Raw genomic sequence first — 22485 nt, 5'->3', positions numbered from 1 at the left:
GACCCATTGCTTTGCCACTTGGAAGTGAGAGGATAGCAGCCTCCACTTCTTCTAGTGTAATTGACTCAGATAGAATATCTTTCTGCTCTTCTGTTAAGGAGGAGGAGGCAATCCCTGCTAAGTAACTATCCGCCTTATCCGTGTCCTCATTAGAATATAGATTCTCATAAATAATTTGAAAGGCTTTCCTCACCCCTTGGGGCGATTCCTGGAGTACTCCCTGAGTATCTTTAACTTTAAGGATTTTATTCTGCACCTCTCTTTGTCGAAGTCGATTGGCTAATGCTCTTCCAGTCGATCATGTTCTCTTAAAGTCAACTTTGATGTACTCGTTCATAATTATCAAGAATTCTCCTTTATTGGATTTCTTTCAGCCAATCTTGAATTTTTAGCCAGCATCACTTTGTTTAGTAATCTTAAATCCCGGCACTTAGTGTTAAAAGTGCTCTCCTCAAAATGCTGGTACGCCCTACTTAGTTTTGTGAAAGAAGCTTACCCAGTAGTTCACCCTGCTGTAAAACGCCGCGAGAAATCTATTCATCCGCTGCTATGCCGAGTCAGATTTTATCGAGTAGCACTGTTTTTAGAGCCTGCTGGCCTGCCTGGTGGAAGAGGTCCAGCTGACACAGAACAGGCGTCCTCTTCATTCATAAAATTCATGAGAAATAATGGTGCCTTTAAACTTAACAAGCATTGGCACACCCAATAGGTCTCGCCTTTAGGACCTTATAAGTATTTAGTTATGCAGCACAATATCCTTACTGCAACAACATTAACTGTTGCATGGCTAAACACTTATAAGGTCCCAAAGGCGAGACCTATTGGCTATGCCAATGCTTGTTTCTATGTCCATGAGCTCTTTCTGAACTCATTCTGGACCTCGGTCAGTTCAAAAGTTAAGAGTCCTACTTCTATATTTATTAAATGTCCCGATTTTTGGTTTTAAAATCTTGGCCACCCTATGTATCAGCCTTACTTAGCTACTTTGTTGAAAATTGTCAATAAAAATATCATCTTAGGGAGATATATGAGAGCGTCACAGTTTTTTTAATGCAAATTTACATAGCGCGAACTCGACCCGAAGGTCGCTTTACAAGAGCACCGGTTACGTTACACGGTCGAGAACGGGGAGATTACGTGATTCGCCCAGAATCACAGGATGTGGACGCGCTCCCGAGGCTCGAACCCTGGTTTCCAGCACCAAAGTCGGCAATCTAGCCGCCAGACCACAAGTTTTGAGTAACGCCGCCTCTCACGAAAGAATGGGAGGGGTAGGGCAGCAACGGAAACGTAAACACGTTTCCTTCCCGGGGCATGGTTTGAGCGGAGACGTATTGGTTTCAGGCACCCGGGAAGGCGGGGGAGGAGAGGAGTCTTCCCGTCCTCTAGTTCCAAGCCTGGCCCCTTTCGTAACTTCGCTCAGTCCTGCAGCCCGCTGCCTAGTTCTGCTCACGTGAAGGCTCTGCCCTCGGCAAGGTAATTCTTTCTACTACGGCTCTCTCACGCTTTCATCAATGGGCGTCCTATGTCCGGCTCCCTGAGCAAGTTTTACCAGTGAAGTTCTGCGCACTTCCGTTTCTTACAAGTTTGTTTCACTTTTAGTTCTCCCGGCAGCAGTCGCTTTCTTACCAACGTCACACTGCCCTGTAGTTTTCTGGGCTACGTGACAATATGAGCTACTGTTGTTTATAGAACATATAGTTTCTGTTTTGAAAACATTTTATTTTCTTTTTAAAAAGAACTGCACATTGAGACGATCATCTACCATAAAGACGAATACTGTAAACCGGAATCCTTCAAATCGAATACTTCAACTCATCGATAGGGCATGGGACACTAAGTCACTAGCAAAGGCGAAATGCATAAATTAAGCGTGGGAACTGTGAATGCTTTGAGCAAGGGTGCGGGGTGAGTAGGCGTGGGGGCGGGTCAAAGGCGTGACTAAAAAACAAATATTCTGTAACTTTTTTCGGACTTTCACCTTCAGCTAACTACATATAAAGTAATGCACACCATAAATAAAAAACAAATGCGTAAGTTAAGTTAATCAGTGGGAAATCTACTTTCGTGCATTATGAAACCTGTGTAAGTTGATGCACTGAAGAGGTCTGTGCGTGCAACCAGAGAGCCACAGAATTGAAACCTGGTTGGTTCAGTGGATAGTAGTGTCTTGTGCAGGCGCGCGGGTTTGGCTGCCCGGGATGAGACAGCTTCCCGGGCACTCACACAGCCGCACCCGAGCACTTCACAGGTATTTAATAGACCTTTTGCTTGTTAATGAGGCATTGATGGTTTTACACCCCTGCTTAGAGCCCCTGCAGCTCCACTCTGCCTTTTGCTTTAAGAATCAGCCCCCCCCCCCCCCCGAAACATTTTCTTAGCCCCCCCCCCGAAATTTGACTCTAGTTGCGCCTCTGGTCTTGTGTATGTAGGATCCACTCAACAAATATGTGTCATAAGGAAGCTTCGATTGATTATTTTAATTAAAGCCAACAGTGGCTTCCAAACGCCCTTTACATTTGTCGTTTGACCAGTTGCCCACTTTTCAATTTTTTCAGGCACCCTGGCAAGAAGGCTTGTTTAGCTGTTTGCCCCTCCCTCGACTTCAATGCACAGGAGACTTGCACCTCAGCACAAGCACTTCATCTCTGGATTAACTGCTCCAAGACGGTTGTCTTTTCACAAAAGTTCAGGGAATTCTTGAATTAAAAAAATATGGGCACGTCATGCCCCTCTGACCCTGCCCACTCCGACCACTTGTTATGAGAATGAACGAGGGTCTAAGAAATAGTACGGACGTAAACAAAAGCAAGATCAGTCGAAGGACTGTAACATGTTGACAATGTGGTTATGTTCAATAGATTTATGAGTCAACAAAAGGTACAGGTAACCGATTTTTGTTCCAGTCAGGATTGACATACCTATAAATTGGTATCAAATATGGTGTAGGGCAGTGGTTGAGAAACTTTTCATTGCCAAGGTCTGTGGAAGGGGTAGTGTTCTTCACAGTCTCTTTGTTTAAATGTTGAAGCGTTTTCATTTCTGGTTGTTCACAGCAATATCATATTTGTTTTTATTGTGTCTGGTGCAGCTGGCAGCCATTGGTGGGGCCAATACATCTGTCATGTTTGGTTGCATTTGTTGATGTGTGGGTGCGGTGGATGAGGCGTTGCACAGGGGTACCTTGGTGCTGGTTCAGTGGTGTGCTGTGTGAGGCACAGAATTCTAGTTTACATGTCTTAAGTAACGCTGTTCGTTGCATAGGCAACATCTCTCATAAAGAATACCTAGTTGTGCTCTCTGGTCATCCCTTTTTGAGAGATACCCTACATTTTTCATCACACTAAGCCATCAATACGATCTTTCAGTTAATGTGTGTATGTGCTATTGGGTGAAACAGTGCAGAAGTAACAGGCCACAGTAAGAGCAAAAGTCTGCTTTACTAGTGCAGGTATGCAACTTAAGCAATTATTTGCATTACAACAATGGATCAAACACTCCGCCTCACTAATACAATTTAATAACTAATCACTAACCTTAATCGTCCCCCCAACAGGAACAGTCTTCCATCACCCACCTAAACATTCCTCACCACCCCCCTTTCATTCCATTCGCCCTCCTTCACATGTATGTTAACCATCGCTCCCCTGTATTCCTTCTGCCAAGTCTGCCCTACCAAGGCACCCTACCCTTCCGGCATAGCTCGAGGTCCTGCATTTCTGCCACCTGAAGAATCCTACCAAGGAGATTTCCCTGCTGCACCCATCCTATCTAAACACAATATTTCATAATGCCTAGCAGCTGTCACTCCATCAGCCCTCAACACAGCTTTTCAGAGGGGCAGTTGCTCCTATTCTATTTAACACCTTCTGCCCGCAGCCAACTTTGCTGCTAAATGGTCCTTATTTCCAGCAAATACAGCTTGTTTTTCATGAAGGACAAATATACAACGTTCTACCAAGAAGACATGAAATCCTCTTTTTTTAATATCAGTGTTCCATCCAGCCTATTACCCTTGCTCTAAAAAACGTTGCATCTCCCTGTTCACCATACACCTTGCCTTTTCTACTGGTGTGTTTTTAGCTGCCCCCCCCCCTCCAAACTCTCCATGCTACCAGTGCCGCCAAAATACATATGTTCCTAACCACATTGCTGACGATCAAGTCGGCTGATGAAGGAGGGGCGATAGTCCTAATAAACACTGTGGACTACGAAATTGAAGTCAAGAGGCTGTTACAGGATAGGAAGAACTATCAGCCTTTGGCTAGAGACCTGGGCGAGGAACTTCTTGGTATCATCACAACTATGGTGGGACAAGCTAAAGAAAAGAAATGGATAACTAGCAAAGAGGCAGATTTTTCAATTAATGTCAAGCCCAGAACACTGGTGTTTTACATTCTGCCCAAAATTCATAAGGCTCAACGCCCACCACCTGGGCGCCCAATAGTTTCGGGGATTTCATCTGTGTTAGAGCCCCTCTCGCAGTTTGCTGATTTTTTTCTTAAGAGAGTCAGTTTTGAAACAACCGTCCTACGTCCAGGATACAACTGATATTTTGAATATTATCGAAGACGTGGAGTTCGATCCGTCACAACAATTTTTAGTGATGATCGATTTCGAATCTCTGTACACTAGCATACCCCAAGAGGTGACGCTGGTGGCAGCAGCCCGCGCTCTTGGGGCTCAGGAGTGGTTTTACAACACTCCACAGTCCTTTGTGATGCAGTATATTGAGATCGTTCTTACCCGGAACTACTTCTGCTATAAAAATTAGCTTTTCTTGCAGACATCGGGTACATCAATGGGCGCAACATTTGTGCCCAGCCTGGCCTTCATTTATGTAGGCCAGTTTGAAGAGCACCATCTGTACCACTCATCTAACCCCTTCCAGAGTCATATTTGCCTCTGGAAGAGGTATATTGATGATGTTTTTTGTGTATGGTCAGGTCCGGAGAACCAACTCTATAGTTTTCTGAATTGGCTGAATGGTCATGACTGCTTGAAGTTTACATGGAGCATAAGTAATGAGAAGGCTAGATATCTTGATATGGACATTGGAGTGAACAACAACAAGCTCACATCGAGTGTGCACCAGAAACTGACAGATAAGAACTAATTGTTGCATTATCAATCATTCCACCCCAGGGCATTGAGGGACAACCTCCCAGTGGGCCAATTTCTTCGCTACTGTAGGAATTGTTCCTCTACTGGTGATTATTTATAACAATCCGAAAGCCTAACTGAGAGGCTGGTGCAACGCACGTATCCCAGGAGGATAGTCAACAGAGCCCGTACGAGGGCTCATTACACTCCGCGGTAGGCTCTCCTTGAAAGGAATACGAAAGAAACTAATGATTGTTTGCTAGTCGTACTGACTTATGACCCCCTGTCCACCCAGACTCGCCAGGCCATAAGAAACCATTGGTCACTGTTATCCACCACTGATTATCAAATGCCGCAACCCAGGTTTGCTTTTAAGCGTGCACAGAACCTGAAGGACAGGCTTGTCCACACGAGGCCTGTGCAGAATATTGCAAATACATCTATTCCATCTGGACACTACCCATGTGGGGGGTGCTCAGTGTGTGATTTAACAGAGAAAACTACGAGTGTGCAGTTGCAGAACGGAAGAACATGGCATCTTAATAGATTCAGCAACTGCAACACTACGAATGTAATCTATCGACTAACATGCCAATGTGGGTTACACAATATCGGCCTTACAACGCGAAAAATTAAGGTCAGGGTGCAAGAACATCTTAGTACCATTAAGTCAGGAAAATTGACTACTAGACTGGTTCAACATTACCGAGAAAATCAACATAACCACAGATCAGTGAAACGGGTGGTCTTAGAGAAGGTAATGGGTGATTCCAACAATGTGGAGAAAACACTTGCTATGAAAGAGGCCCGCTGGATTTACTCTGAGAAGTCAGACCAGATTGGCCTTACTGACCAAATTGAGTGGAATAAGATCAGCAGACAGATATTATCATACTTTGTGGGATTTATGTAAGATTGTGCTTTTTTATGGCAAGCAACAGTGTGGTTGGTAAATATCCACTCCAAGTGCTAAATGTCAAAATCTCCTTGGGCACTTGGCGCAATCTGTGGGTGGTTTATATTCACCATGGTGGGGGCATACGGCATATAACAAGAATATAACTTCCGAATGCCCCGCTCACAATCACCGGTATGGGTTGACTAGGTTTGTAAAGCAAGGAGCATTATTGGTTTATAATTACACTGTTGTCAGCTGCAGCAATTGGGGGTACACCGAAAATGTGCAGTGGTGCTGATAAATCATCTTCGCCTGGTTGGTGAGAGTATCATGACATGTTGCTAGACTAGAGCTATTGACATCAACGATGTGTGTTGGTCAGTTTACTTAATAATACTGAATGTGTATGATCAGCACCATCGAAGATTTGAGGTAATAGGACAATAATTTACCTGGCTTCTGTTTTTAGTCTTGGCTCTTAGCCGAGACTTTTTGTGGAGCACCTCACAATGTGGTCTGTTAAAGCTATGACACATATGCATGTATTATTGAATCGGCAGTCTAAGATGGCGGCGCCGTTTGCGTCACATTTCTAGACGTCAGTTGAAATTGTCTCTGTTAGCGATCACGTGATTGTAGGAGTGACGTGACGCAGATGACGGCCGCGGTCTGTTTTAAATGGATGGCGTTCTCGGTTCAGTGAGACGCCGGGACGATTGACCGCGTTGAGCCAAAATGCAAACGGTGAGAGTATGCTGGCCGGTGTGCCATGTGTGTGATGATTCTGAGTAATCTGGAGTGAGGATTAGTGGAGACGCGGGACCGAGGGTACCTGTAAGTGTTTGATGTTAATGCACATTGGACAAACTTACTAGCTAGTAACGGATTGCTGTAAGCGATGACGGGCCCTGATATACCTAGCAATGTGATTATATGCAATGAGCATGGAAAAGCGATACATGGAGACGGGACCGATTGAGTCAGTAGTTATGAATGATGAGAATATTTTTTAAAATAATTTCTTAATACTCTTCTCTGAACATATGCTAGCCGGGATAGATGTATTATGAAGAGGCTTAGTAACGGGCAAACGTATTAGATTAAAGTGATTTTTTAACAAATCCGTGATTAAGTGCAGTATCACGTATGGAACAAGTTCTGGAGTGAATTGTGTGACCCAGACTTGTACAAATGTATGATTAATTTTGTACTAGGTTATGAGTGATTAATGTGTTGTATCTGTTTCCACAGATGAAGTTGTGAGCAACAAAAGTGCTCAGAAGGGGATGAAAACTGTAAACAACACACACCCCTGCAATAAAGTGAGAGCTGGTATGTGGGCCCAATAGTGATCACTAGGTAAATATCTATAGAGACAATAGGACGGGTGACTACAACTGTAGCACAGTCCATATCTGTATGGTTACCTGTACTGAATCAACAAAATGAGATGGGTGGTGTTTCTCTTGATTTACCAGTCTGTTTGTTCTCTTTCTTGTTTGTCGGTCACTCTGTACTGTTTTCTAGAGGTCCAGGGAGGTGCTCGTTCACCTCAGTTGCCCTGATGAATTTGCCGTTACTTTTAAAAAAGGCAATGAAACATGTTGGCCATCCTCAAAGTGGTTAACAACATGCTATGTTTTTAACGTTGGGCCAACTCACACTGTGGAATAAAAAACTACGAGTGCGTATGTGAGTTGAGTGAGTTGAGCTGAGTCCATTTTATTTGAGACTTCTTTTGTCTCATCTTTCATGGGGTCTTGTTCTTTCTTTTTCAATTTCTACACCTTTCCCGCACTGGACACTTATTTTTGTTTGTATGAGAAAGTTATCGATGATGACAAATACGTGGGCAAGCTGGTGGGAACCTGCCAGTAGCTCCTCCGGTGGTGCGCACGTGAGATACTTTCTCATGCTCTCCCACATTTTTTTTTTTGTATCATTCTATATCTCTTTTTGGTACACTTGCACTCTACAGTTGAGTGGTGCTGGCTGAGTGATCTGACTGTTGACTGGTTTGTTCCCCGCTGTGGAAGTTTTAAATTATTATGTATTGAGGCACAGGGGATTCTGTCAGTGTTCATGAAAAGAACTACTGAGTTGTGAAAAGATAAAAATATCATCCTATGTATATAAATTGTTGAGTGTGCCTACGAATGCCAGGCTTTTGTTGTTGGATCCTAACCACATTGAGCCAATCAACTCAAGATATTTTTTTTTATTTCCTTCAACAGTCCCAAGCCCTACAATTGCACTAAATAATTTTCACTAAAATGTATGATCAGGACGCCTGGGCACGGTCTTACAGTCACCAAATTTGATATGCATGGCAGCAATTGTACCCAGTTAGTCCACCCCATACCCCACCATTCAATTTTAATTTCATCAGAATGAGTGCCTAAATTCTTTCCAAAAGGACGTTTCTCTGCTTGTTTTGCCACTCATCTAACAAAAGAATGGCACAATCCATATTGAAAAAATATCCGTGTAGGGTCCCACCACCAACCTAAAATGTAAAGAAATGTGTAAAGCCAGCAAATTAAATTTCTTTCAGATGCATGACGTAATGCAAACAATAGTCAGAGAATCATTTACACAGCTTCATCACTTCTTTCATGGAATAACCCAACCTGTTCGCCTCCGACGCGTCTCCTATCCTAAAATAATGTGTACCAACATTTTTGGGATTCTCACACTTGTCAATTAGGTCATTACCCCCTACATCTGTGACACTAATACCCTTGTCCCATCTATGGGACAAAAAACCCATCCAGATTGAGCACACCTGCTACCCTGAACTCTTGCTAAGCCCCTACCGGACACACCAAACCTCCAAGTGTGTTGAGGAAAACATTGGCCCCTTTCTTGTCTGATCAGTTTTGGATCTCTTCAGGTACAACCTCCACTTACCATCAGACCATTCGATATCTTCTGCCTTCAAACACTTTTCCTACCTCTACCTACCAATTCTGGAACTCATAAAGCCCCCAAAATAACCATAACCTGCATAACCTAAATAATAACCACTCAAAATTGGAAAAACAAACTTTAGGGAGTCCCTTAAGTAACAGCTCCAACCTGTTCATTGTCACTGGTTCTCTTTCATTACACCTTCACTTTTTTCTTTAGCCCAACCTTGTAACAATCTGTTTCCCATCTCACCTGCTCTTGGTTCATATCCCCAGAAAAATTTGCCATAGAAATATATGCCAGCCAATTTACCTGCAATTGCTATGACTGCAATACCTCTTTCAATGTTATTCATGATAAAGAGAACCAGTCATTATGTCTGGGCTCCAAGCTTTCCCCATCCGGCCCTCTCCTACTTGTGCCACTGTTAAAAAAATGTTCCGTTGCCATCCTGTATGATGTTCTGGGACTTTTTGTAATGGAGCCTTCTACCGGTTCCAAAATTCACAGTCTCCTAGTTCCCAAATTTCCATCGGTAGCTCAGTTTTCCTGAGATCTGCTCCGGGTGACAATGCATCTGCAATGTTATTGCCTTGACCTGGCACATGTTTGGCTCTAAACATGATGTTAAACTTTAGACACCGAAGCACGAACCACTGCAATAATCTCAAAAGACATTTGTCTTTCACTTTCTGTCCATTCACCAAATCTACCACAGTTCTCTTGTTGACAAAGTGTAATGCTCAGATCTCCCCTCTGGACCAAGGTATGTACCGTCACTTTCCCAGGGAGAGAATATCAGTTCCAAACTTATGGAATATAACATATACACAGCACTTCCTAAGGTGGGCAAACTTTCAACACTCCACCAAAGGCAAGGCAAGAAAACAATATATACACAGCACTTCTCTAGAGCGAAACATACTTTGCACATCACTTGCCAGGACTAGAACAACTTCCTATAACACAATTACCTGCTAGAAGGGAATTCACCCATCCTTCTACAACAGAATACTTAGCCAAGAAGAGTCCACACCTCCTGCTACAAGGAAAAGACGAATTGGTATATCTGGGATGTATTTATTAGTAAATAACACCACACGGTAAGCCGAATGCACTTATCATAGCAGACTCTAACATATCAATAGTATGATTCAAACACAATCAAGGCAAACATATATGTAGAAATATATATGTATGGATATAAGAATCAGAAAATAAGAAGGAAAGGACAGAATCAGTAAAGAATCAAGAGACAGTTAGTAGCAGAGACACCTCACCTAATGCTCCATCATTTCACCCCACTTTGCTCAAGGGGAGTCCATTGCTTGAACCGGGTGAAAGCTCAGAGGTGACACCACTCTGCCGTGACAACACGTCTGCTCCACGGCGTGAACTTCCACCAGGCCAGCGTAGGCTCCCCTTTTTAATACAAATCCAAACACAAGACCTAACAATGAGAAGTGATAGGTGTGAACTGGAAGTAAGCGGAAGTCCTATTTGATGCCACATTTTGCCATTTCTGAACCTCCCCAGCTCTTCTCACTAAAGCCATAGGCCATAGCCACAGCCACCGAAGCAAACAGAACTGCTGTATCCTTTCGAGCAATGAAGTAATTTACAGACAAACCTTTGGACCAAGAAAGACGAACAATCATCAGAAACTTGCCTTTGTATTTGTTTGGGCACTACACCAAATGGGGACACCATTAAATGTTTAAAAGGCCAAAATGTAAATGGGCCTGCCTTCCTCCCATCACATATTTTTTGTAAGTAAGTTCTCTCTTACAACCTGTGGCCGATCTTTGGCCGATTTCAGGTTCTCTGCAAACTTCAATCAATCAATCAAAGCATTTATATAGCGCACTACTCACCCAGAGGGTCTCAAGGCGCTGGGGGAGGGGGGTCCGCTACTGCTCGAACAGCCAGGTCTTGAGTTGCTTCCTGAAGGCGAGGTGGTCCTGGGTCAGGCGGAGGTGGGTCGGGAGGGAGTTCCATGTCTTGGCGGCTAGGTAGGAGAAGGACCGTCCCCCTGTGGTGGCTCTTCGGATGCGGGGGACGGCAGCGAGGGCGTGGCCGGTCGATCGAAGCTGGCGTTTGGGAGCGTAGAAGTTGAGGCGGCTGTTGAGGTATCCTGGGCCTTGGTTGTGTAGGGCTTTGTGTGCGTGGGTGAGGAGTCGGAAGGTGATTCTCTTGTTGACCGGGAGCCAGTGCAGGTCTCTCAGGTGTCCGGAGATGTGGCTGCGACGGGGGATGTCCAGGATGAGTCGTGCTGAGGCGTTCTGGATCCGCTGGAGTCTCTTCTGGAGTTTGGCGGTGGTTCCGGCGTAGAGGGAGTTGCCGTAGTCCAGACGGCTGGTGACGAGGGCCTGGGTGACCGTCTTCCTGGTCTCGGTGGGGATCCACCGGAAGATCTTACGTAGCATGCGCAGGATGTTGAAGCACGACTTCTCTTGCCTAAGCGAAAACCTTCTCGAAACCCACATTCCAAAACCAATGCATCCTCTCTGTTGAGATAAGAAGCCAGACAGAAACTTAAAATGTCAGCGTTAACTGGAGTGAAAGCCCTTGTTGACAGGTTGCAACTGTCCCCCTCTACCCCTGCCCTGGGCACTGAAACCATAATTTGCCTGTTCCCCAAAATACTGTACCAGCATGCTTATCCCCACATTTCGCACATTCATGTTTATATTTGTAGGGTTTTCTTGCGCAATATCCCCTGTGGAAAATCCAGCATGCCCCTGGGTTTGTCCATGGACCTCGACCCCCATGCCACCGATCCCCATGCCCTCGACTCCAAAAGGGGGCCGCCCTGAAACGGCCAATATTGTACCACCAAACCACTAGCTGTGTGTAAGGCTGATGGTGGCTGTTTCAGATACATCCACTGTAGTGTACTGTCCACTACTCCCCAAGGTTTGTCAGGTATTAACACCAAATGTGCTCTAAACTCCTCATCATAGTGCAACCGGGCAAACCTGCCAAAATCCATATGTGCCTTCCTAATGATGTCCATATATTTAAATATCCACATCGATCGCTTGGGGAACTTCTCATAACAGACACTCGCATAGATCAAAAACACTGATGTCCACTTGTCTATCGTTGTATGTACCCTAGGTTTCTTGGATTGTTCCCATGTATCCTCTTTTGATCTCTTTTTTGCTATGTAGGAATTCCCCTTTACATATTTTCTCTTTTGTAGCAGTTGACAAATGTGCCCCAGTGGCATTGACACCCCCATGTAAGGCGATTTCTTCAAACCTTCTGATTTACCTTTAGTTTCAAACTCTTGACTGCACCTCATTTGACTGTTCCTTCTCAGTTTTGCCAAAATTCTTACTTTTGGTTGTACCCACATCCCCACTTTGTCTCCTTTCCTTAGTTGTCCACAGTTATGGTATCCTCTGAGCCCTTTTCTTTACCAACCCCTATATGTACTGAACTTGTCCCCACCCCTTTTTCAACCAATACATTTTCTCTATGTCCGCCCAATTCCCAACAACTACACCATCCTTGCTCAACCACTCAATCTTTTTTGTCTGGTTTGTGATCTCCTGTGCTGCCCCATATCCTGTCTAGGCCTTCTCCAACTTCTTCCTTCTTCTTTGCTGTATGCTTTGTCTCTAACCTGTAACACAGTACTACTATGGGACTCAATAGTTCCCTCTCCACACTTTTCACCTTCCTTGCACTCATTTTCATTGTGTTGATATCCTACCAATATGGAATTTCCCCCTCCCTTAATTCTTCTTCTTCTTCTTCGTCTTCCTCTTCTTCCTCTTGTTCTTCTTCTTCATCCTCATAATTTAGATTTTTCACAGCCTGCTGGGCAGAAAATCTGGATTTTATTAAGGACACGGAGGCTAAGATTATGCAAATATCCTTTATTGCGCAGCTCACAGCAGCAACAATGAAGAGATCTAGAACTTCAAAACATTCCAACAGGATATATAGTCCATGACAACGTAGGTATCTCCCTTCTTTGTGCAGCGAACAAGATAGCTTTGAACAATCGAACTTTATAATCTTCTTGAAGTAACTTAATGACCGGTAATTCTCTTGAACATTCTAATCTGAAAAGACAGAAGAACAAATAAATTATATTCCCAGGGAGGGAACCGTAGAGGAGGGATAATCTTAGCCTCCGTGTCCTTAATAAAATCCAGATTTTCTGCCCAGCAGGCTGTGAAAAATCTAAATTTTATGGCATGACACGGAGGCCAATATTATGCAAGTTAAAAGTGTGTTCAAGACATTATCAATAACATTTGAAACAGGTTTAAAGTAAAAAAATGTGAAAATGTATTCATTTGACCAATCCGCAGCTTTAAGGATATCTTGAAGGCTACCGCCCAGCATAAAGGCTTTTGAGGCTGAAGCACCTCTGAGAGAGTGGGCCCCAAAAAAAGAGATGTCAATCCCTGCTTCTTTCATAACATCCTTAACCCATCGAGCTAAAGTGGGGGAGGAGACTGCTTTATGAGGAAATCTGTGGGATATTAATAATTGATCGGTAATGCCTCTTAAGCTTGATGTTCTTTTTTCATATTCTAACAAACACTTAACCACACACAAAGTTTCATTCTCAGGGAAAAAGGGATAGAAAACAGAAGATGACATAGTCTTAGTTCGTCTTTTAAGGAAAAAACAAACTCCTTCGGGTTGGAAAGCCCTGGAAGAGATATCTAAAGCTTTAACGTCAGACGTACGTCTGAATGAAACAAGGCACAGTAAGACGGTTAGTTTATAGGATAGTTTTTTAAGCGAGAGAGTTGAGTTTTCGCCCCAATCAATGATTAATCTAAGGACAATCCTTACGTCCCATAAACTAGAATATTTGGGCAAAGGTGGTTTTAAAACCTGCATACTTCTCATAAGTTTTTTAGTTAATAAGTTTTGACCTACTGAGGTGCCATCTATTAAGCAGTGGCCAGCTGCAATGGCCGATCTATACACGTTAATGGTTCGATAGGCCAGACCTGACGCGAAGATTTCGGCCAAGAAGTTGAGAACTTGGACTACATCAGTTGAAACGGGATCGTAATTCCGTCGAAGGCACCAACAAACCCATTTATGCCAAGCCAGTCTATAAACCTTCCTTGTTCCAGGTGCCCAGGATTCAGACATGAGTCTGAAAGCGCTCTCCGAAAGTCCCGGGAGCTGCCATTGTCTCCTGAAATCCTCCATGCCATCAGTGACATGAGTCCTTGAAGAACAAGGGGGTGAGATTCTCCCTGAGGGTCTGTGATTATTTTTTCGAATGAAGGAATGAGAATTGGAAAATCCACACTCATTTCCAACATGATGGGGAACCAGGCTTGGGATCTCCATAGGGGGGTTATAACTACTACTATTTCCTTGTTTCTCTGAATTTGAAGGAGAAGACGTGGGAGCATGGCAAAAGGCGGGAAAGCATAAGGTCTCAAACCAAGCCAGTTCTGGAGGAAGGCATCTATCCCCAAGGCCATGGGATCTGGTCTCCAGCTGAAGAAGTTGCGGAGTTGAGTGTTGACTCTGTCTGCAAACAGGTCTATTCCAAATGGACACCACAGCGATTGGATCTTCAAGAAGATTTTCCTGTTGAGTTTTCAATTGCTGGAATCCTTGAAATTCCTTGAGAACCAGTCTGCTACCCCATTGTTCAATCCCGGAATATGTTCTGCGATGACTGAAATGCCTTTCTTGAGGCAGTACGCCCAAAAAGTCTTGGCTAAATCGGATAGACCTTTGGAATGAGGACCTCTCATTTTGTTCACGTATCTCACAGCCGATACGTTGTCCATGCGAAGCATGACTGAGCACTTCATCATGTTCTTGGTGAAGCTCTGGATTGCAAAGGATCCTGCCAATAGTTCTAGGCAGTTGATGTGAAGATCCTTCTCTCGGGGCGTCCAAAGTCCCCCCGTTGAAGAGTTGCCACATGTGGCACCCCAACCCTCTAGGCTGGCATCCGACTCTATTACTAGGTCCGGATCCTGCCCGAAAATTGCTCTCCCGTTCCATGCTCCGGCATTTCTCAACCACCAGAGTATTTCTTTTCTGGAATCTTGATCCAGGGAATCTATTTGGGAGTAAGATGGATTCGTCCTGAGGGCTTTGGCTTTGAGTCTCTGGAGGGCTCGATAGTGAAGAGGACCCGGATAGATAGCCTGGATAGTCGAGGACAATAAGCCCAGAATCCTGGCTAGACTCCTTAAGGGAAAGTTGTGAATCTTTAGAATCTTCCTTAATTCCTTCCTGAGTTTCCTTACCTTTTCTCCTGGGAGATTTAACTCTGCAAGGACTGTATTTACCGAGAAACCCAGGAACTGTGTCTCTTGGCTTGGAGTTGTTAGTGATTTTTTGACATTTATAACGAATCCCAGGTGTTCCAAAATCTTTATGGCAAGACTTGTGTGTTGGCAAGCAACCTCTTTGGATTGGGCCATTATTAAAATATCGTCCAGGTAGAGGATTAGTCTTACTCCTTTGCTTCTCAGCCAGCCAGCTATTGGGCGGAGGACCTTGGTGAAGCACCAAGGGGCTGAAGAAAGACCGAAAGGGAGGCTGGAGAACTGCCATAGTTTCCCTTTACAAAGGAATTGAAGGAACTTTTGATGAGGGGGCCAAATGGGGATGGTAAGGTACGCATCCTTGAGATCTAAGCGAGTAAGCCAATCCCCTTTCCTCAAGATGTCTCTGAGAAGGTGAATTCCTTCCATCTTGAAATGGCGGTAGACCACCCACTGGTTTAAGTCTTTTAGATTTATGACTGGTCTCATCTTTTTGTCTTTCTTTTCTACTAGAAAGATATTGCTGACAAAGCCAATCTCTAGCCCCTCCCGGATCGCACCTTTGGCGAATAGGTCTCTTACTTCTTGGGTCACGAGGGCGGAATCTTTTTCTGAGAATCGAATTTCCCGAGGTAGGGTTTGTTGAAAGGGTAGGTGAATGAAATCTATTTTGAAACCCTTCACGGTGTCCAATATCCAAGGGTCTTGAGTCACCATGTTCCAGTTCCCAGAGAAAAGGGCTAGTCTCCCTCCCACCTTTTATAGGGGTATCTGAAAGGTCTTTGGTTGCACTTACCTGAAGAGAAGGATCTCTGTCTTTTTTCCCCTCTGAAGCTTCTTCCGCGGAATCTTTGTCTTTGGGGAAAGAATGATGACTGGGATGAGAATCCGGATTGTGGGAATCTTGTTCCCCGTCCCATGTAGGGTCTTGTTGAGAAATTTCCGCGGCCGGGGAATCGACCCCGCATCCTCCCGGCCCGGGTAAAAACTCTATTATTGAAGACTTTCTTTATATCTTTTTGTGATTTTTGGATGGAGTTTAAAACTCCTACGTATTTGGCCATTTCCTTGATAAATTCATCTCCGAAGAGAAGACCCTGAGAGGAAGCTCCCCCTTCTTTGTTAGCTAATTCGACCAGCTTCGGGTCAATTTTAAGTAGGACACTCTTTCGCCTTTCGTTAGAAAGTGCAGTGTTTGCATTGCCCAATAGGCAGATCGCTCTTTGCGCCCATTGACGCAGCTCTTTAGGGTTGCGGTTATTTTGTCCGGTAGGGAAGGGCGAGGGCATTCAGATCTAAGGCGGGATCTGACCTCTTTAGGTATTTCCTTGCGCAGCCAGAAGGAGAGGTATTCTCCAATATGATGAGATGGCACCCATTCTGGAGAGAGAGGGTGTTTGATAAGGAGAGGATCGAACATATACTCCCCAAAGGGGTCAAGTATTCCCATTTTAGACCCTGAGGCCTCTGATGCCTCTCCTGAAGTGTTTGTTATTTCGCCTTCCTCTTCAGAATTAAAGTCTGAGGAGTATGAGAGGTCAATCTCATCTTCTACTCCGTTATCGCTATCAATGTAGATAGGAAGGCTAGGGCCTTTGTACTGCCCATCCGTTGTGCCCGAGGCACTGTCATTGTCACCGCCAAGGCGTGAGGTCAAGAGGGTAGGGATAGAGCTCCTCTGTTTTTTGGTACCTTTAGTGGGGTTGGTTTTGAGCTGTCTTTTTCTTGGCGCCGGTATAGTATTTTCGGTTTCTTCCTGAAGGTTTGTGGATGGCCATGCTTTTTTAGATAGGTCTTCAAGTTTTTTGTTAATGGTGTCATCCAGTGACCCCATAACTTTATCTATGGCTTTATTAATAAGTCCCTCTAATTTTTCAGCCATAGTATTTGGTGGATCTGAGGACATAGTTAAGATGAGCAAAGGAAACTGTCAAGTAATGACAAAAGCAACTGTCAAGTAGTGATAAAATGGCTGCCGGTTGTTGTGGTAACAGGTAGTGTCTGCTAAGGGACTTTCCTTTGGTTGGGGTAGTTGTAGTGCTATGAAAGTCCTTCTTCTATTTTACCAATTGGGTAGATAGTGAGGTTTGGTTGTCCTACCTCTTTGTCTACTTCTTTTTTTTATTTTTTATTGGTAATATTTTAGGTGGAGAGAGTCCGTATTGGTTGGGATCCGGTAAAGCGAGGGCTCGAGTCCGTATTTATTGTGATCTGATCCGGTAAGGAAAGGAAGAGAAGAAGAAGGCCCGGTAAGCTCTTTATTTGTGAAGTATAAGTGAGAAAAGTCTCCGTGTATGGCGAGACCCGTCTCCATAGTGACCCCGCGCGGCCCCCGGCATCAGGAGGGGCCGCAGAGTCGCTACGGAGGCGGGTGAAGCATTGTTGTGGTTGTAGCGGATCGGCGTTGAGAGAAAGCCGATCCGCGTGCGTGAGGGGCAGCGAGAGTCTCAGCACGGACCGGCGTTTGAAAGACGCCGGTCCCGTGTTAGGGCGGTTTTCTCGGTTTAAAAGATTTAAGCGCGGTAACGTTGTCGGAGGGAGATGGGAAGTCTCCCTCCGAAGAGAGTTTGACGCGTTGCGAGTTTGGTACAAATAAAGAAGGGTCTAACGCCTGTTGTGCGAGGCAGAGTAGAAGAGGCAGTTCTTCGTTAAAGACGGGTCAGAAGCGAGTTGAGGCGCAGGAGAGGGGGCGTGAAATTAGTCAAAGGCGCGACTCATAAAGAAAGAAACGGGCATTAACGCGGCTCAGAAAGAAAGAAACAGGCATTAATAGGAAGGGTAAAGGGGGGTAAGAGTCAGGCACTCGACAGTTCACTCAGTCGTCAGTTAACCTTGTAGCTCTACAGAGAAGTCTAAAGCTAGTATAGAACAAATCTAAAGCCAGTATAGAACGAAAACATATAGATAAGTAATTTAGGTGAAGAGTAAATAAATGTGTACTTATCTTGTGAGCAGCAGCAACAAAGAAGGGAGATACCTACGTTGTCATGGACTATATATCCTGTTGGAATGTTTTGAAGTTCTAGATCTCTTCATTGTTGCTGCTGTGAGCTGCGCAATAAAGGAGATTTGCATAATCTTAGCCTCCGTGTCATGCCATAAAATCCAATTCAAACTCTTCTTCTCCCCTTCTGTCATTTCCGCTAATACCACAACATTCTCCATCGCTCAGACCATCATCAAAAGATCTTCACTCAATCATAGGCAGACCTCGAAAAATAATAAAAATGTTACTAGACCTGCAGGTCTAGTGACTTGAATAATCTACATGCCCTAATTATAACCCATGACCCATAAACTGGTTTCAAATTATGTGATCCCGGACAAATATTAAAATTCACTGAGCCCCCATTTTCTTCTTTATCACATACAAGAGCCCTTTCAAATATGCAACGTTCGATGTCTGCTGTACAAAAAACACTTTTGTTTGATTTAATAGACTAAACTTTTGCTCCATATAAAATACAAATCTAGCCACTAAAGGATACACATGATCGCTGACTTGCCGTCATCAGGGCGTAGGCAGGAATGTTTCCCAAATCATGTTTAAAAAATATAACTTTTAGTAAATACATACCTAAATCATGAAGCGGTAGCACACTTATTTGCAATCAGCAGATTTTCTCTTGACATGGCCAGAACATTTCCCACTGACATGGTTACTGATACAACTATATACTGTACAATGTTTGGAAATCCAGTTTCTGCAAGTATTTGTCATTTGCACATCACCAAGTTAAGTGTTGTGATTTGTTTTGCTCTTATTAAATCTTTGTTTGCATCACACTTCTGAATTAAAAATATATTTTGTAATTCCTGATATATTTTGAAATAATTGTACTATTCATTTACAAGCTGTTTAAATGTTGTGTGTCAGAAAACAAACGTAAATCTTACAGCCTTTTGTTTCACGATTGTCAGACAGCTCATTTGACAAAATACTCTAAGAGAAAGAAAAGTAAACACCATTTTCCAGGATAAGATAAGCAACAGTTAGTATAAAGACAAACTGACAGTTGACCTCTGTCCTTGAGCAGACAGCAAATGTGTCAAGATTTAAAGGTATCTTTATCGCTTATCAACTTTCTGAATGAACACAACACCTTTTCCCTCCCAGCTTAAGTTCATTTGCTAGAATGGATGGGGAGGTGCTAAAAATATCTCGACCTGAAAAAATCTGACCCATCATAGCGAGTGGGCTAGTAGACTTTTTGAGGCCTGATGGGCCTTGGCCCTTACTGTTCAATATGGATCTTCTCCTCCCGCATTGTCGGGATGGTTGCCTCCAACCTCTGCCTCTCTTCAGATCGGTGTTCCCTGGTTGCTGCAAACCTGACCAGTGACTGCTCCTTTAAACTAGCCTTACATTCCAGTATTGTCCAGGCGTTGTGGTCCTGGATACTGGCAACTCCCTCAAAATGCCTTCCTGCTCTATCCTGCCTTACCCTGGTACACATCCCCATCTCCCAATTTGCTCCCTTGTACCAGTTGTAAGACCCCCCCCCCCAATCTGCACAATAAATACATCTTCCCTGTTCAGTTAAAATAGTCTGTGTTCTGATCCTATCTCTTGTCTGCCTGCACCATTCTCTGCTGTGTAATCCTAACAACATAATGCCTGTTTTTTAGAAATGCTTATTTTGGTCACCTATCACTTTCTTAATTGGTACCTTTTTACCTCGCAACACACTCCTCTGTGGTGTGTAGGAGGAAGGTGTGTTAACCCTGTCCAAAAGATTAACATTGCTCCTCAGTGTAGGAAACCTGTTCTGCATCCGGCTATTTAGTGCCACCTGCCTGCTGATGTGACTGCTTGTGCTTATCTTGGCACGTGAGCAGTCTACTGCTCCCTGCTAGCACAGTAGAGCTCAAGGATGGGGCTGATCAGAACGCTGCCATACCCGATGTTTCCTTCCCCGCATCATGCTCGAACTGGTTGGCCACTTTCTCCTTCCAGACAGGGAGCGAGGGCAAATTCTATCCACCTCCATGACAGCACCATCACTGCCAGTCAAATTTCTGTTGCCTACATCTTCTTGCCTGCCTCTTGAGACTAGTAATTTGCCTTACCTTTCATCTTTGGTTTCAGCGCTTGTGAGAAGCTGGCCTGGTATATGATGTACACTTATGTAAGTGGACACCCTCCACCAGTCCAGACAACCCTTATGGTAATTCAGGAGGTCTTAGACAACCATAAAAAGCTCTCAAAGTGGTAGCTTTGGAAAGTAGCCTTCAGGCTTAGTCCAGAAGGAGTGTAAAGCAGCATGTTTTACCAGATCACAATCTTATATGTATCGATTAATCGAAAAAGAACCACACAAGGAATTTATAAAAATATTTATTATATAAAACTCTCTAACACGTTTATATATCTCCTACCCTGTGATATGCACAATGCACACAATACTTTGCATAGAAATCACTGTAAATAACACGAATATACAGTGGGCCCCAGGGGGGACCTAACCATATACTAAGAAAGTGGTACAAGAACCATGACTCAGATTAAGACAAGTGCTAGAGGACGTAGAAGTGCCGGACCTCCAAGGAACCACCCAAGGTGAGTAACTAGGAACCCCGCGGAGATCGTGTGCAGTGTGGGAACACAACTGTATTCTCCGTACAAGTCAACGTGGTTGGATTTTTAAAGATTAAGGACCCTTCCAGTGGACCCTGAAGTAACCGGTAGATACCCTAGTACCCAAATTGCCTACACCTAGGAAGCCGGGTGCATAGGTGTGAAGTGGTGTCTTGCAGAGGGGACAGAGTCTATGTCACTCGGGAGTGACCAGGAGATCTGAAAGATGAATGCCCACCGATGTCGGGAGTTTGCAAGAGAATTGATGAAGACCTTGACTCTGCATCAGGGAGGACCAGGCGACGCTGAGGAAGACCAGGAGCCATGCATGAGTTGTCCCACGCCGGATGTCAATTGCTAAGGGGTCGGTGTCTGGTGTGAACACCAACAAGCCTTGACAAATGCAACCCACGCAGAAGTCAAAGAAGATGCAGTGTCTGGACCAGCAAGGTCCAGGAGACTCACAACAAGCAGGGGAGTCGGGGCAGGCCTCGTTCAATCAGGGGAGCCCAATAGAAGTAAAGATGACCCTCAAATGGACCCACAGGCCGGAGGCACTGGAGTCGTGGGAGGAACTCAAGCAGCTCACCAAAAGATGCAGGACACGAGGCACACGATGCAGTGTGGCTGAAGATTCTGGTCAGTGGAGATGCTCGAGGTTGGGGCTACTTGGAGCCAACAAGCCTTTTCAACTCCGCTGCAATTTGACACTGTGCACAGGGGTTCGGTTATTGCAGCCCCTACGAGGGATACTGGCCTCAAACTTGGTGAGAGGGCAGGGCTGGCCTCAAGAGCTGTGGAGAAGCACCACCTTTGTTTCAGAACTTTTCAGAGTCCTGAGGAGCTCATGATCAGCAGACCGATCGACTTAGTTGCGATGCCTGCGAATGCAGGGAAGTGACTCCTTCACTTCAGGGGAGATTCCTTCAGGTGTCTTTGATGCCCACATGCTTTGGAAGGTTCCTGTAGGGTGCACAGACACAGACAATGCAGCAGACTGGAAGGGAGACGAAGTCGAGCCCACACGAAGTCCAGAGTGCCCAGATGGTAGAAGAAGAAGTGGTGCCTGATCTGAATCTTGTCCCACGACGAATCTAGGGACCCACCCACAGGTAAGCCCTTAAGTACCCTTAGGAAAGGGTTGGGACAATTCAGGGGGCCCTCCCAGGGGAGGGTCTGGACAGGGTGGAGGTTACTCCCATGTCCTTTGCCCAGTTTTGCGCCAGAGCGGGAGCCATCGGCTCCCAGGACTGGTTTGAACTGGACTGTGCATGGGGACACCAAATGTGCCCCTCATGCAGACTGAGTGGCGCTGGCAAGCGCACCCACCCTGCCCCAATACACTAAATCCTGTCTGGGAGGTGGTCACACCTCCCTGTGACAGGATGCGTATTGTTCTGCCTTCCACTGCTCGAGCTTGGCTTAGCAGCAGAAGGGCAGAATCGAATCTGGTCGGCAGCAACCATTTTGTGCTGTTCGGGTCTGGAAGACTGGTACTGGGGACATGGAGAGCCTAACGGAGGGCTCTTCCAGTGCTTAGAATCATACTCCCAACCCATTTACGGTGTGGGGGTATGATTCCAACATGTTTGATACCAAACATGATAGGATTCGTTGCAGCCAGTTTCAAAATGGTCATCGCAAAAGTACACCGTGCCCCTCTATATGGTATATGGCTGTTTCCCTTACAACCCAGGAGAATGGACTCCGTAGGCTGCAGG

At 44.8% G+C, this 22485-nt stretch overlaps 1 protein-coding gene across 10 annotated transcripts in view; it reads left to right on the top strand.

The window, feature by feature from the left end:
* The first annotated feature begins 1269 nt into the window (after nt 1-1269).
* The window catches only part of LOC146866977 (caspase-7-like), a 400007-nt gene continuing 378791 nt past the window's right edge, over nt 1270-22485 (top strand). For 2 of the 10 annotated variants that reach the window (XM_085603340.1, XM_085603338.1), the window contains exons 1-2: nt 1299-1476; nt 7253-7333. The gene's annotated coding sequence lies outside the window, so the exon portion shown is untranslated. Of the gene's footprint in view, nt 1477-7252; nt 7361-22485 lie in introns of all 10 variants that reach the window. The other 8 variants (XM_085603335.1, XM_085603343.1, XM_085603337.1 and 5 more) reach the window with 7 other exon arrangements.

This window comes from Triturus cristatus, chromosome 1_2 (genome assembly GCF_964204655.1).
Source record: "Triturus cristatus chromosome 1_2, aTriCri1.1, whole genome shotgun sequence".
NCBI classification, from domain to species: domain Eukaryota; kingdom Metazoa; phylum Chordata; class Amphibia; order Caudata; family Salamandridae; genus Triturus; species Triturus cristatus.
Note: the sequence above shows the minus strand (reverse complement) of the source record. Positions and strands in the feature narration are given on the sequence as shown.